General features: G+C 43.6%; 1 long non-coding RNA gene across 2 annotated transcripts; it reads left to right on the top strand.

Moving 5' to 3' along the window:
* The first annotated feature begins 2,001 nt into the window (after positions 1-2,001).
* LOC138689617 (uncharacterized) lies at positions 2,002-7,296 on the top strand. Of its 2 annotated transcripts, none has more exons than XR_011328538.1 (3): positions 2,002-2,229; positions 4,186-4,291; positions 5,260-7,296. It is a non-coding gene; the product is annotated as an uncharacterized lncRNA (long non-coding RNA). The 2 variants fall into 2 exon arrangements; XR_011328537.1 differs by having other exon boundaries at positions 4,114-4,291.
* The last annotated feature ends 5,342 nt before the right edge of the window (positions 7,297-12,638 follow it).

Genomic DNA, 12,638 nt, shown 5'->3' with positions numbered 1-12,638 from the left:
GTACTGCAAAGTACTCTGAGCATCTGGGTGCTTCAGAAGGGTTTGAGACAATAATTTTGGCCTGTAAAATGAATAAAGGCGACATTAGTTCAGTGATTCTACTCCACAGTTTCTCTTGTTGGTGAATGTTGCCCAAAGTGTCAGAGAGAGAAACAGGTATGATCTTGCACTTTTTGCTCTGAATTGTTACTATTATGTGAATTGCTGCTATTGTTTTGGTAAACCTTACTTACCTCAAAGTCTTTTTTCTCCTCAGAATAACTTTGCTACAAGCAGAGAGTCACTGCAATGCACTGAAACAACGCTGCATTTCCATTCCCCCACTCTGGCATGTAAAGTCACAGGAAATAAGCTTTTCTAAGGGACTGAGATGAGGTCAGGGAGAAATAATACTTTTTTCAATTCAGTAGCTTTATGTGCTCAGGTAGGGTGGAACCAGGGTCTCCCACCGCCCTCCTGTGAGACCGAGCTAGAGCATCCACAAACACAGCTGGGAAATTCTTTGGCCCTTTTTGGAGCTAGGAAATCTGAGAGGAGGTACCTAACTCCGGGAAAGGACTCCCACAAAGGATGAAAGGTCACACAAAGATGGTTACTCTGTGGTTGGTTCTCTTCCCCTACCTAGAAAACTTCTCAAGGAGGAATCTGGAGATTTTCTACATTTGCCTAGGATTTCCAGCCACGTGGCAGCCCCACCACTGCTAGCCCTGCTGGCAGGCTGTGGGCACGTACGCGTGTACATAAGCATCCTCCGTGGCACAGGCTTGGGGAGTCCAACACCAGAGTGAGTGACGGCCCTGCAGAGTCCGAGTCCTGCCGCGTGCACTGGAGACAGGCTTAGGTCCTTCTTGCGGAGCTGTTTTTTTCTCCAGATACTGAAACTACCTCGTGCATGCCGCTGGCGGCAGGCATGCTCTGCAGCCAAAGATCAACCCCACACGCAGCAGGATGCCCAGGAATTTCATCGAGGCAGGACTTGGTATTGCTGCTGGTATCGCCATAAAGGGATTCACCCAGAGTGAATCACAGTCTCAAGTGAAGTCTGGGACTGAGCGAGGACCTGAGCTGAAATACTGCTAGACCCAGGCAAGTGGTTTTGTTAGTGCTAGGCTTGTGCTACTGCAAGGAGCTGAGGAGCAGTTTTGTTGAGACAAGAGCTGACTCGGTGTGCCCATTGCATAAATCTTACCCCTTTCCTTTGCGTTCCAGTAGGTTTGGTTGAAGAACCAGCAGATTACAGATGATATCAAGGTATACGTTGGCTTTTTATCCCATTTATTTGTATAGGTTCTCAGTTACAGAGAAATAAATGAATCCAGTAAGCACACAAAGGAGAGTTTATCCTTCTTTGTTACGAGCTTTTTACTATTCACATTCTCATGTGTCCTGTGTTTTTCAATGCAAAGCCTTCTCCTTACTGTCTAAACAGGGAAAAGCTGGTATTTATTTATTTTTTAACATCAATATTTAATTGTGGGCAGTTCCTAATTATCTACTGCTAATTTAGAATGGGAAGATGGAGTCCTTAATTTGACAAACTGCTGTCTGAAGCCAAGGGGAAATGCTGCTGTGCAAGAACTGTGACCTGCACGTGATAAGCAATAGGTTTTCTTGGGATTTTCCTTAAGCGTAGTATCTGCAATGGCTGACTTGAAAATCCCTCCTCAAACAGCAGTAACACCAAAGTATTTGACTTGGCTTTCTTTGGTTGTTATAAAAAGGGAAGGAGGAGCAGGTAAAATGGGCAGGTATAAATGGGTGAAATCAATGCAGCTACACAGCTGGGGATCTGGTCCTTTTGTGTCTGATAAGGAAGAAAATAACTCTTTACTTTTTATCCCTGAGGCAGGTCAAGCGCTGCCTGTTGCTACAACCTAAGTGGCTTTGACGAGTTGTACTGTTAGTTTGGGCTCTACTTTCCCGAACCGCGCGTGCCTGTGACGGCGGTGGGAACTGCGGGCATGCAATGCCCAGCCTTGTGCCTGAGTTTCCACGCTTGGCGCTTTGATCAGCTCGCCCTAAATTAGAGCAGAGGCGTTAGCCAAAATGCAAGCAACCCGGGAATTTGAGCTTGAATACAAGTCAGAGCTCGCAGGACTGTGTTGGTCATGAAAGCATCTTTATTCTTGATCTGCAGGAAAGATTTCCTCGTGCTGTTTTCTGTGCAGAACTGATGGGATCGGGATTACTGTCTATCAGGTGACAAGGGAACCCGCCAGCTCACAGAAGGTATGTGATTAGAGAGGACCCTAGGGTAAGGCGATTCCCAATGGGGCTTATAAGGGAACGCGTACTGCTGAAGCAGCACACGTTACTGGCATCCACTGCCGGGAAGCTGGGGCTGGCATCACTGCAGACACTCCCCACCAGTGGATGTTGCTGCAGGCACATCAGAATTTCTTAATGTAGTGAAGAAGAAAGGGGGAAGAGGACAGCAGGGAAGAGAAATCAGGGGAAAAATGTATAAAAAATTCACTACATAAATTAGCTGCGCTTCTTGCAGCAAAACTAACAGTTTCTTTTGAATGTGAATTCTGTTGCTTCTCTTAACTAAATGCCTAAAGGAATTGTATCACATAATATACAAGGGTAATTATTAAAAATGCATAAATAGTCTTGTAGGTACAAAAAGTTGCAACTTGTCTCCAGCAAAACATTAAAAGGTTTGCATATGTCAATGAATTACAGGCTGTTTGCTTTTAATCGCTGCTATTTTGGGAGTTCCTGTAAGGATGTTTTTAGAAGAAACACATTTGGTAATTGGAGGAGGCCGCCCCATTGTAATGGGCAGTTGAAACCCAAAGGAGGCCTAGTGAGGATTATTCAGGGTGTCTAACGGTTTTGGCTCTGGCTTTGGGTGTTAAGTATCGGCTAACATGTTTATGCCTGGCCTTCAGATGTCCAAACACAAAGGCTCTTTTCTTCTGCTCCTGGCAAGAATCCAGGCCAATCTTAGAATATTTGCCCATCCTCCTCTTCTGTATCCGACCCATCATTGAGGACAGTGTTTCTCTTGGAGTTTCATCTGAAAAACACTACAGCAAAGGAATGCTCACTGACCCAGAAGCCCAGTGACAAGAAGAGGGAATTATATGTGTATGAATGTCTGCCTTTGGGAAAAAAAGCTCACGGAAAGAGAACTACAACAAATCCAAAGTTTCTTTCCAAATTGAGCAACCTGGATTTTTTCTTTTTAAAAGTCAGATCTGGTGGGACATGCTTGGATAATTTTTTTTAAGGCAAAATATTATGTTAAGACAGCCTGCTTACTATTACACCTCTGAGATTCAAGAAATTGAAAATGTACGTTTGTGTTCAAGAGCACAGGCATCGGTTCAGATTGATACTTGGAGATTACCCTGAGCTAGAATAATGTATTTATGACTAGGGTCAAAGGGATTACCCACATGAATAAGGCCTAGCAGGATCAGGCTCTGCTGCTTACAGCCAGCCAGGAATGGATAATGTGATATGAAAACAGACCTTTTTGGATTGTTTTCTTCAAGCTTATACATCTAATTTCTGTCTCTGTGTTTGAAGCTATTCAAAGCATTTGATGCAGTCCTTAATACTGGTCAATATTTTCTTTTTGATTCTATATTTTTGACCCCAGCCCTGTAGTTCCAGCTGATGGAAAAAGAGATGAATGCTTCTTGCAAGCAGCTAGAAGCCAGTTTCTAAGGACTTGAGTTATTTGTAAGAGAAAGGATTACCAATATGAACATTGCAGGATCAGTCCCAGGGTTTGTCATCCTCCCATGTTTATGTTAGAAAAGGTCAGACAGAGAAAACCTGCATTCAGCTAAGTCCTTGTGTTTCTCAATTTCCACAGATACACACAGTATCTGTAACATATCTTCTCAGTTTAAAGTCTGATGCGCTACCATGAATGGCAATGATAGAATACAATAAATGCATTTTACTGGCTAACAAGGTGGGAAAGCAAATGAAAGGTATTCTTAAGTCTTAATCATTGGCTTCTGTATTCAGGCTTTGTTTCAATAAGTGTAATTTATCAACTGCTTACAAGAAGTATTTAGTTATTGAGAGTATTTGCATGCTGTGTTGATGTCCTTCTAGCATAGTTAATGTGTTTGTTTTTATGACTCATAGAAGAACCCCGAATCTTTTGATGTTCACGCAACTCTGCCTCTGCTGAAAGAGCCTCTCCTTTCCTTAACCCAGATCACCAGTCAATGCACCCACCTCCAGATTTTCAGCAAGGAAGAGCAACGGAAGCAAAGTTAACTGGCAGAAAAGAGCTGGAAGGCAGGTCGCTCTAATTATGCAGGTAGTGTTTCCAGTGCTGCTGTGTCTGCCTTCTCCAGTTAAAGAGTGATTTGGATGGAAAGACTGAAGGACCAGCCATCATTAATGCCCTTACAAAAGTTGCTCCCTCTCCCTCTGCTGCTGAAGCAAAGGCAAAAACTCCAACTGATTTCAAGAGGAGCAGGATTGGGCCCTTAGGCTGTACATAAGTGTCTGTGTTGGAAAAGAGAATGTACAATGTTGGATGCTTCTTATAATATAAGATTAGATCAAATCCTTTCAGTGCCCTGAAGCTTTATACCTTAATGCTGGGCTACCTGTGGCAGATAGCGAGTGAATGCCTGTCAGCATGGATCATCCTCTCAGCGTTCGCTAAAATTATACAATTCTCGTTTTGCAGCATTTGAGATCTTTTAAAAAATAGAGTCTAGTGGGAATAGAATGTAACATCAAGACAAGTAGCTTCAATTTTTACCTGATCATTGGCATATTCCAGGTATTTTATATATAGTGATGCCTGACAAGCAATCAATGGACAGCCAGAAAATCAGTTAGTTGTTAGACTTCTCATCGAGGCGCATGAAAATTATACGCAGCTAGTCTGAGAGAACAGTTCGCCAGGCAAATAAACTGGTATTTTCAACAAAGGCAAAAATATGCTGATGCTTATTAGGTGAAAGACATTTCCTCCATCCCATCTCTAATCTGCCCATGAAGGAAGCGTTCTCTCTGGAGTATGACCTTATCTTACGAGCACTCACTCAGTGCCCACAGCTGCACGGAGCTCCATAGCGTGTCCCCTTGCCGTTGGTCTTCAGGCTGGACGACTGACTCTAGTGCCCGGGCTCCTGGGTGGTGGTGAGCACCCGTGGCCTGTCCCAACCCCAGTGAGGGCAGAGTCATGGTGGGAAACTGGGAAATATGGTGATTAGACCTGATTAGAACAAAGGAGAGCACAGCAAAATAACTACACCTTAGTGTGTTTTGTAGGAGCCTCCCTGGAGTGTTTGGATGCCCAAATCCTATTGACTTTGGACAGCTGGCTGGAGCTTCCCCAGGTGCACTTCTGCGTTTGAGGACAGAACTCTGCCTTTGCGTTTCACACACCATCTCACCTGAACGGCCACACTGTAGGGATCTGAGACTTCCCAGAAGGCAGGCATGCCTTCATGCCAAACCCTACTGGGTTACGAGTGCGATGGGCTGGAGCAGGTGGCACAGGGTGGCTTAAGAGAGCTGCCCAAACCAGTGCGCCTTCTGCCGTCTTGCCTTCACATCCCAGGCTGCCCCAGGTGCTGGGTCAAGAGGGTGCTGCTATCTGCAGAGCTGGCCGGTGGCCTGGGCCAGCAGCACTTGGGCTTTGCCCTGCCTGATTTGCAGGTGTAGGCACTTCACTGAACGGTGCCCAGATGCTCCCACCAGCCCTTCACCTTCCAGCAGAGGACAAACCTGCACAAGGCTGACGGCTCACAGGCTGAGGTCACGGAGGTGAACTCTGAAGCCCTCTGGCCTTCTCTCTGCCCTGCACTTTACATAGGAGTTGGGACAGAGCCGAAATGGGACAAAGTGTTTCCACCCCACACTTTCATGACTGGAATTTTGAGCCATTCATTTTTTTTGGAATTAAAAGCTGCTTTTTACATAAGTAATGTACAATAAGGCGGTGAATACCAATTAAAAGCATATTTCACAAAATTAGACTTTCAGTTGCCTGTTCTGTTGAATATCAGTCGGTAATAAGCTTTCCTCATTTCCCTGAGCATGTAATTTTTCCCTTGAATTCTTGAGTCACTGCTTTGATCACTTCTTGATTGCTTAAAGGCTGTGAGTCAGTAATATTTCCCAGTTTCGTTGTCACATCAAAGATCTTTGAGGGGCTTTCTCCAATAGAAGGCAGCCAAGATTCCTGGTTGACATAGTTCATCACCATGCCGAAGCTATGCTGCACAAATGAAAATAGGGAATAATGCATCACCTTTAGCCATTCGTGTAATCATTTGAATAATATGTATCACCTCCTTAAATGGGCCAGCTGCTACACAGCATTTTTTTTTTCTCGAATTTTTACACTTGAAAATATGGAGGGCACACATTAAACAGGAAAGGTGATTTTTATCCAGACGTGCTGATGAATGGAAGCAAAGGCAGTTGCTTTCCTCTGTTTACAGATTTTTGCTGTTGCTTTATTCAGGCATTTATGACATGAACAATTCTGGCATTGAAAAGCCTCACATTTTTACAGAAACATCATTTAATGTGATAATATGCAAAGTATGACAAAAGCCGCGAACAATATAAACAATTTGCACAGGATTCAGACTTCCAGTTTGGTACAGCAATTCATATCCCACAGTGGCAGTTTCGATCAACTGAAATCGTTGATGTGCCTCACCACAGCACGCCAGATCCTGACCTCCTCCATCCGCTTTGGCTCGGGCTCCTCTTTGGCAAAACTCAGGCAGATTTCCAAAGAAGCTGGATGTGAGCAAAATGAGAGCCAAATTACCATTGAGACCGACAGCGGGACAGGGTTTTCCTCTGCTTGTGGGAAGGGGGAAAGTCTATTTCCCCACCCGCTGCGGTGACCCAGGTGGCCCGTGGGGGCTCTGTCACCAAAGCCTCTGGGCTTTCATCTTTGGATGCAAAACCCTGCAACGCTGAAGGAAGGGCTTCGTGCCCAGCCCTACCTGAGCCGCCTGAATCTTCATTTTCCTTCCCTGGTGGGAGAGCCGGGGCGTGCCTGGGCAGCCCTTTGGGATGCATTGGGGGTCCCGTCTTCCACAGAGGGAGAAACGGGTGGGGGAAGAGACTTGCTTTGGTATTACCTGAAAGCAAAAGGTCTCTCCGAAGAAGGATGTGAAGCTTGTGGCAAATTTAACTTCTACAGGAGCTGCGAGTATTTCCAGTGTGAACTTCGCTGCCATCATTCCTGGAGCAAGTAAATTACAATGGGAAGGTATTTAAAGGAACACTGTCACCTTACAGCTCCTACGTTGCAAACAAACAAATGCTTTTCCTTGTGTTACAAATCCCACCTTAACATTATTAAAAGTGAAAGAATTTTTAAAAATCCAATTTACTTGTCACTCTTTCTGCTCTGTTTACTGGTTGTGTTTTCTCACTGTGGGCAATAGAAATCAATGAAGTCAGGTTTGCCTGCGTTTGAGTCACTTTCACTTTTAGGTTTTTAGGTTTAGGGCGGAAAGTTCAGGGGAATGGTTATTTCATCAAATACGACTGTTTTCACTTGCAATTAAAAAAATCAATGGCAACCTTTCTATTCAGACATATGTTTTGTAAAAGTCTGCTTCTGTGAGATTTAAACTTTGGACCAACCTTGGCAGTGTCCTTTGAAAGATGGAGCTAAGTAAAAGCTAGTGGTAATAAAAATAATACTTTTCATTATCATGGCAGATGGGAGACCAGTTATGCAGCGGGACCCCATTTTTATAGGTATTGCATAAATAAGGGATAAAATATGGTCACAGCCTCTGAAACAAGGGGTAGATACATCCCTAACGAGAACAAGGATAATGAGATACTAATATTCAGCAGTATGAGCCATGATTTCAGCAGCCCAAGAAACCACAGTTCTTGTAGATAACATGGCAAAGGCTGTTCTGCAGAGGAATATGAAAGCAGATAAAGGAGTAAGTTTGCAGATATTTACATGAGATTCTCATAAGCACAAGGGGCAGCTTTTGATCAAAGGATATAAATCTGGGTGAATCTAAATGTGTTTTTTTCCTACGCTGGAGTTCCCTATTCTGTGCTACTGCAGGAGGGCTCAATTTAGGTCCTCATAATGGTATGCAAAACTTGCAAAATGTATCCCAGCTGGGGCATGCTTTCTAGGTAAGGCTTCCTTCTTGCTCCAGCAGGACTTCAATTCAGGGAGTTACTAAAGGAGTGAACCACAGAATAGCAAGTGCTGTTTGCATTCTGAAAAGTAGCCCTAACCTTCTGCTGCCACCCATGTCGGGAAGGATTTCAGGACTGGGCCTTGAGCTTCTATTTATTTCAGGCTAGCATGTTCCAAAGAGGTATTGCCAGTAAAATCCAAATTTTAGTAAAAGTACATAATTTGAATAATTAAGAATTAGTTTATTTATTTAAAAATGTACAGTTGATTCAAAGAATTTCCAATCTAAAGTATTTTTTTGTTCATAACATTGTAGTGGAAATGTCATTGATTCCAAGGAATAGGTTTTGTGGTTTACTATTGACTGAGATGACTAGTCAGAGTGCCCCTAGTGACCTAAAAGACTCACCCTTCTTCCTTGCTGAAGCGTGAGAAGTGGTTGGACACAGAAGTCTCTTCTAGGCGTGACTAGGCACTGTTAATAGGCTGACCAGTAATTCACGTATATGGACTACTCATTTATACTGTGTTTGGCGTATACTGCATAATCCTGCAAAAGGCAAAACAGCAAAAGTAGTTGGTCAGGGATCGATTGGTTCCTTTTCTACTTAGAGAAGTGATGAAACTCCCAAATCCAGGCCCCAGACAACAGAAAATTGTAGCTCCAAGTTTCGGATACCAAGCATCGGAAGATGCCTGGATCAGAGTCCTGCATTGTGCTCCTTCTGGACCGAGCGCTAAAGGTCTCACCCCAGAGGAGCTGGTTCTTGTTTAAAAATGCTGAGAGTACAGATTTCATCAAGTGAACACCGTTTCATCAAGTAGCTGTCTGCATGCCTTTCACTCACTGCTCCTCCTGACGAGCTCATGTTCTTACAGGCAGCATCTAATTGCTATAAATACCTACAATGTATCATTCACTTCTCCTCCTTAACATAAAACTTTGGTTTTAGAGGAAAATGGCATCTGTTATTCCTGACATTTCTAAATCTCCCGCTGTCGCTAGATGACACCAGGCAGGGTGGCAGGAGGAGGGGATCAGGTTGCTCCCAGGTAAGCTGGCAAACTGCTCTGCAGACCCAGCGGGGCCACCAGGTCCCCCCTAAGGCTATAGGTGTCATGGGCAGGAAACTCCCAGACAGTGAACCCTCTTGTACTGGCAGACTGGGAGTTGTATTTAAAGGGGGGAGAAATGGGGGATAAGAAAAGAAGACCTTGTAGAAAATTCCAGTCTCTATTCATAAGACTTGTGACAAAAATGACCTCATGTGTTTCATAGTGCAGCAAACAGAGTTGAAGAATGCAGTCTTGTGGCCAAGAGGAGGGTGTTTCAGTGACCACTTAGGAATATTTGAATCATACAGTGGCTTATTTCACTGTTCTTTCTTATTCCTGACAGCACAGGGTTTAGAGAGCCTCTTTGAGTGGGATGGAGACACTGAGGTTTTAGTACAGATAACTCAGCTGCACTCTTTCATTTGTACACAGTTTTGCAGAAGGAGGGACCAGATTTTTGGCCTTCCAAGACATCTCATAATCTGTCTGTGTCAGTTTGTCATAGATTTAATCCTTTGAGCTATGATCCCAAAAGCCCTTAGGGACCAAATTTCTTGGGGATGAAACACTTAACACAAACACAGTCTTCTGCAATTGATACTAGAAATGCTTTTAAAATTCTTTTATTTCCTTAAAAGAAAAAAGAACCTGTAGAGATGAAACCTACTCACTCCCAACATTGCTGCTATTGTATGCAGTTGCTACAAAGCTTAGAGTGACCGATGACTCTTCTCTTTGGCTGACATGTTCGGAAACTTCCCCGTTCTCCCATTTCCACCACACGACACCAGTTACTTTGTCCTTCCAACACATCCTAAAAGCGAATGGGCACATAAGTACCACCTGGATTGCCCAGTTTCTCAACCCAGCTCTCATCCGAACCTCTCCTAGGAAAACAAGCCTACGGGTTCTTATGGCCAGTTTCAGCCTCTGAGGCATGAGATGACCATTTCCTTGGCTTCTTATAAATCTGGAGATCCAAAACCTCTATCAAAAGTGGTACACTTAGGACATAACAAACATATTTTTTGGCCCTGACATGTGATCAGCTGCTCAGTCCTCAGGGATGTTTCCAACTCCTGTATTTTCGACTTTTTCCCCACTTGCAACTTTGCAGAGGTCTACATTGGGATGGAAGTGAGCGGGAACTGCAAAGCTCCTCTCCCATAACGAAAGCTCTCGTAACTGCCTGCTTCTGGCTCTTTGTCTGCTTTTTGGAGAGGCCCTACCCTCCTGTGTAGACACAAGAGATTTCAGCTGAAACACAGGTCTCCCCTTTGCTGTCTCCCCCCTCTTCCTGAGACTTAAGAGGAAATCGAATGCTGCAATATAAGCATGCAGGTTACACTTGTATTTAGTTCAATGGCCTCTTCTTTCTAACAGTTTACTTTGTCTCTTCTAATTCAAGCATGTCAGTAGCAAGTATCATATCTGTGACATCGATAATAAAAATCCCATTGTAAATGCCAGGGTGTCATTTTCCATTCTGCCTAAACAATCCCGAGCTTTGTACTTTCTGGAGTGGCCTCTGTCTTTCACAGGTGACATTTGCAAATGGGGATCCGCATGTGTAAACGGCGCAGCTAACCGTCTCATTTCCATACGTACAGGTCGGCATAAGCGCACTTTGTGTCGATGAAGAGGCTGGTCTGCGGCAGGTGGAAATTTGGCTATATCAGATTTACCGTGAGGGAGCAGGTCCTTCTCCCTTCACAGGGGTGTCAGCCTGGTAGAGGCGGTGAAGGCATGCTGTGTGGTACCCGGCGACTTCAAGGGCAACTCCATGTTCTTTGTTTAGAATGGAAAATTGGAAAACCATCCACAAGCTTGTGTGCTTTGACTCTGAAATGCTTTTCTTGACATGCTTTGGCCTGGGGTGCCAAGGGAAGTTGCTACCTGACTTGTGTGGAAAGTAGCTGATGGTGGCACTTCCAGAGCTCTGGAGCAGCTGGACCTCTCTTCAGGCTCTTAGAGATGTGGAAGACGCAGCTCCCAGTTGGGCAGGGCTGGTTTTGAGCCAGCCAGGACCTTTTCTGCATCACCACCATGGCTGCTTCTGGGGCTCTGCCAACGTTGCAGTGGCAACGCGGAAGGGACTGTGCTCCCTTCTCAGAAGAAAAGAAGTGATTCATTTTCAGAAAATGGGGCCCTTGGGAAGGCTTAGTTTACTGAGTAGGGGGTCAAAATTGTGTATTTTTGTGATCTTATCCTTCTTAGAATTACACCATCATTTATATACTTTCATAAAGCACACCAATTACTCTAAATATGTAACAACATATACCAAAGTATCTAAAAAGGAACAATTACGAGACTATTTGGCATGGTTACAGCATCTGTGAAAAAGACATCTTTTATGTGTAACACAATTTGTCCAGAATTAATGAAAATATCCAGGGCTGTTTTTATGAAGTAATTTGTCACATTAAACTAAAAAAACCTAAGGTTATGTTGGACATGAAAAGAAACTCCCCGAAGGTCAAAGCAATTAAATATTGGAACAACCCATCAACCCAGAGGTCACTGAGGCCTCATCTAATGAGAACGTTCAAACGGGAGGAAATCCTGCAATCGTCTGTACTCATTTTTTCGCCAGGTTAAATACCCATTTGAAGTCCTGGCACAGCACAGCCAATGGAAAAATTCCCATGGGCTTGATTGGGACTGCTTTTTTTTTTTCCTGGAATTTAATAAAACCTTTGTATTTCAAACAGATCTGGAATAGTTTGCATCCTCTATGAATTCCTGTAAACCAAAAGACCTGCAAGGAACCTAGCAGTAGCATCTTCAATAGTTTTTTCTTTCTTCCTCTGTACTAATATTAGTAGCTAACATTTGGCTGTTGTGAACAGATTCACATTTAATTGTTTCTGAGGGAATGTGTGTGTTCACAATCAAAAACGAACTACTGCAAAAAGCAACTTTAGAAGAGAACGGTCCAACGAGAAGAGAGTGTTTAAACAAATCTGGCAAGACCATAGCACGCTTTTAGCATTCAGTCAAATCTTTTCATAGTTTGGAAATCTCGGTAATAAAAAGGACTTGTCACTAACAATCTGAGAATTTGTGTGCTGCCCTAACCTTCTGGAAGTAGATATAATAAGATTTATAAATACCTCTCCTTTAAAAGTGATTTAGAAAAATGCCAGGTAAGCTCACACAGATTTGTGGAAAGAACTAAGTGGGTTAAGTGATACAAATTTTTTTGTGAGCCTCAAATGGGCAAACTGTTTTAGAGCTGGTAAGGTTAGCACAGCACAGAACAGTTCCTTGCCGTTTCTTCCCTTCTGTGCTTTAATGCCTTGGTGTTTTCATTAACACTGCTCCCTCTTGTTTTCCACTTCTCCCTTCTTTTTTTTGGGGGGGGGGGTGTGTATGGATATCTGATAAGTGTTGTGCAATGCTAGGTTGTCAGAAAATTATGTTCTATAGGTTATAATTTCCATCAGCA

Source organism: Haliaeetus albicilla, chromosome 17, assembly GCF_947461875.1.
Source record: "Haliaeetus albicilla chromosome 17, bHalAlb1.1, whole genome shotgun sequence".
Taxonomy (NCBI): domain Eukaryota; kingdom Metazoa; phylum Chordata; class Aves; order Accipitriformes; family Accipitridae; genus Haliaeetus; species Haliaeetus albicilla.
This window is presented reverse-complemented; position numbering and strand designations above follow the sequence as displayed.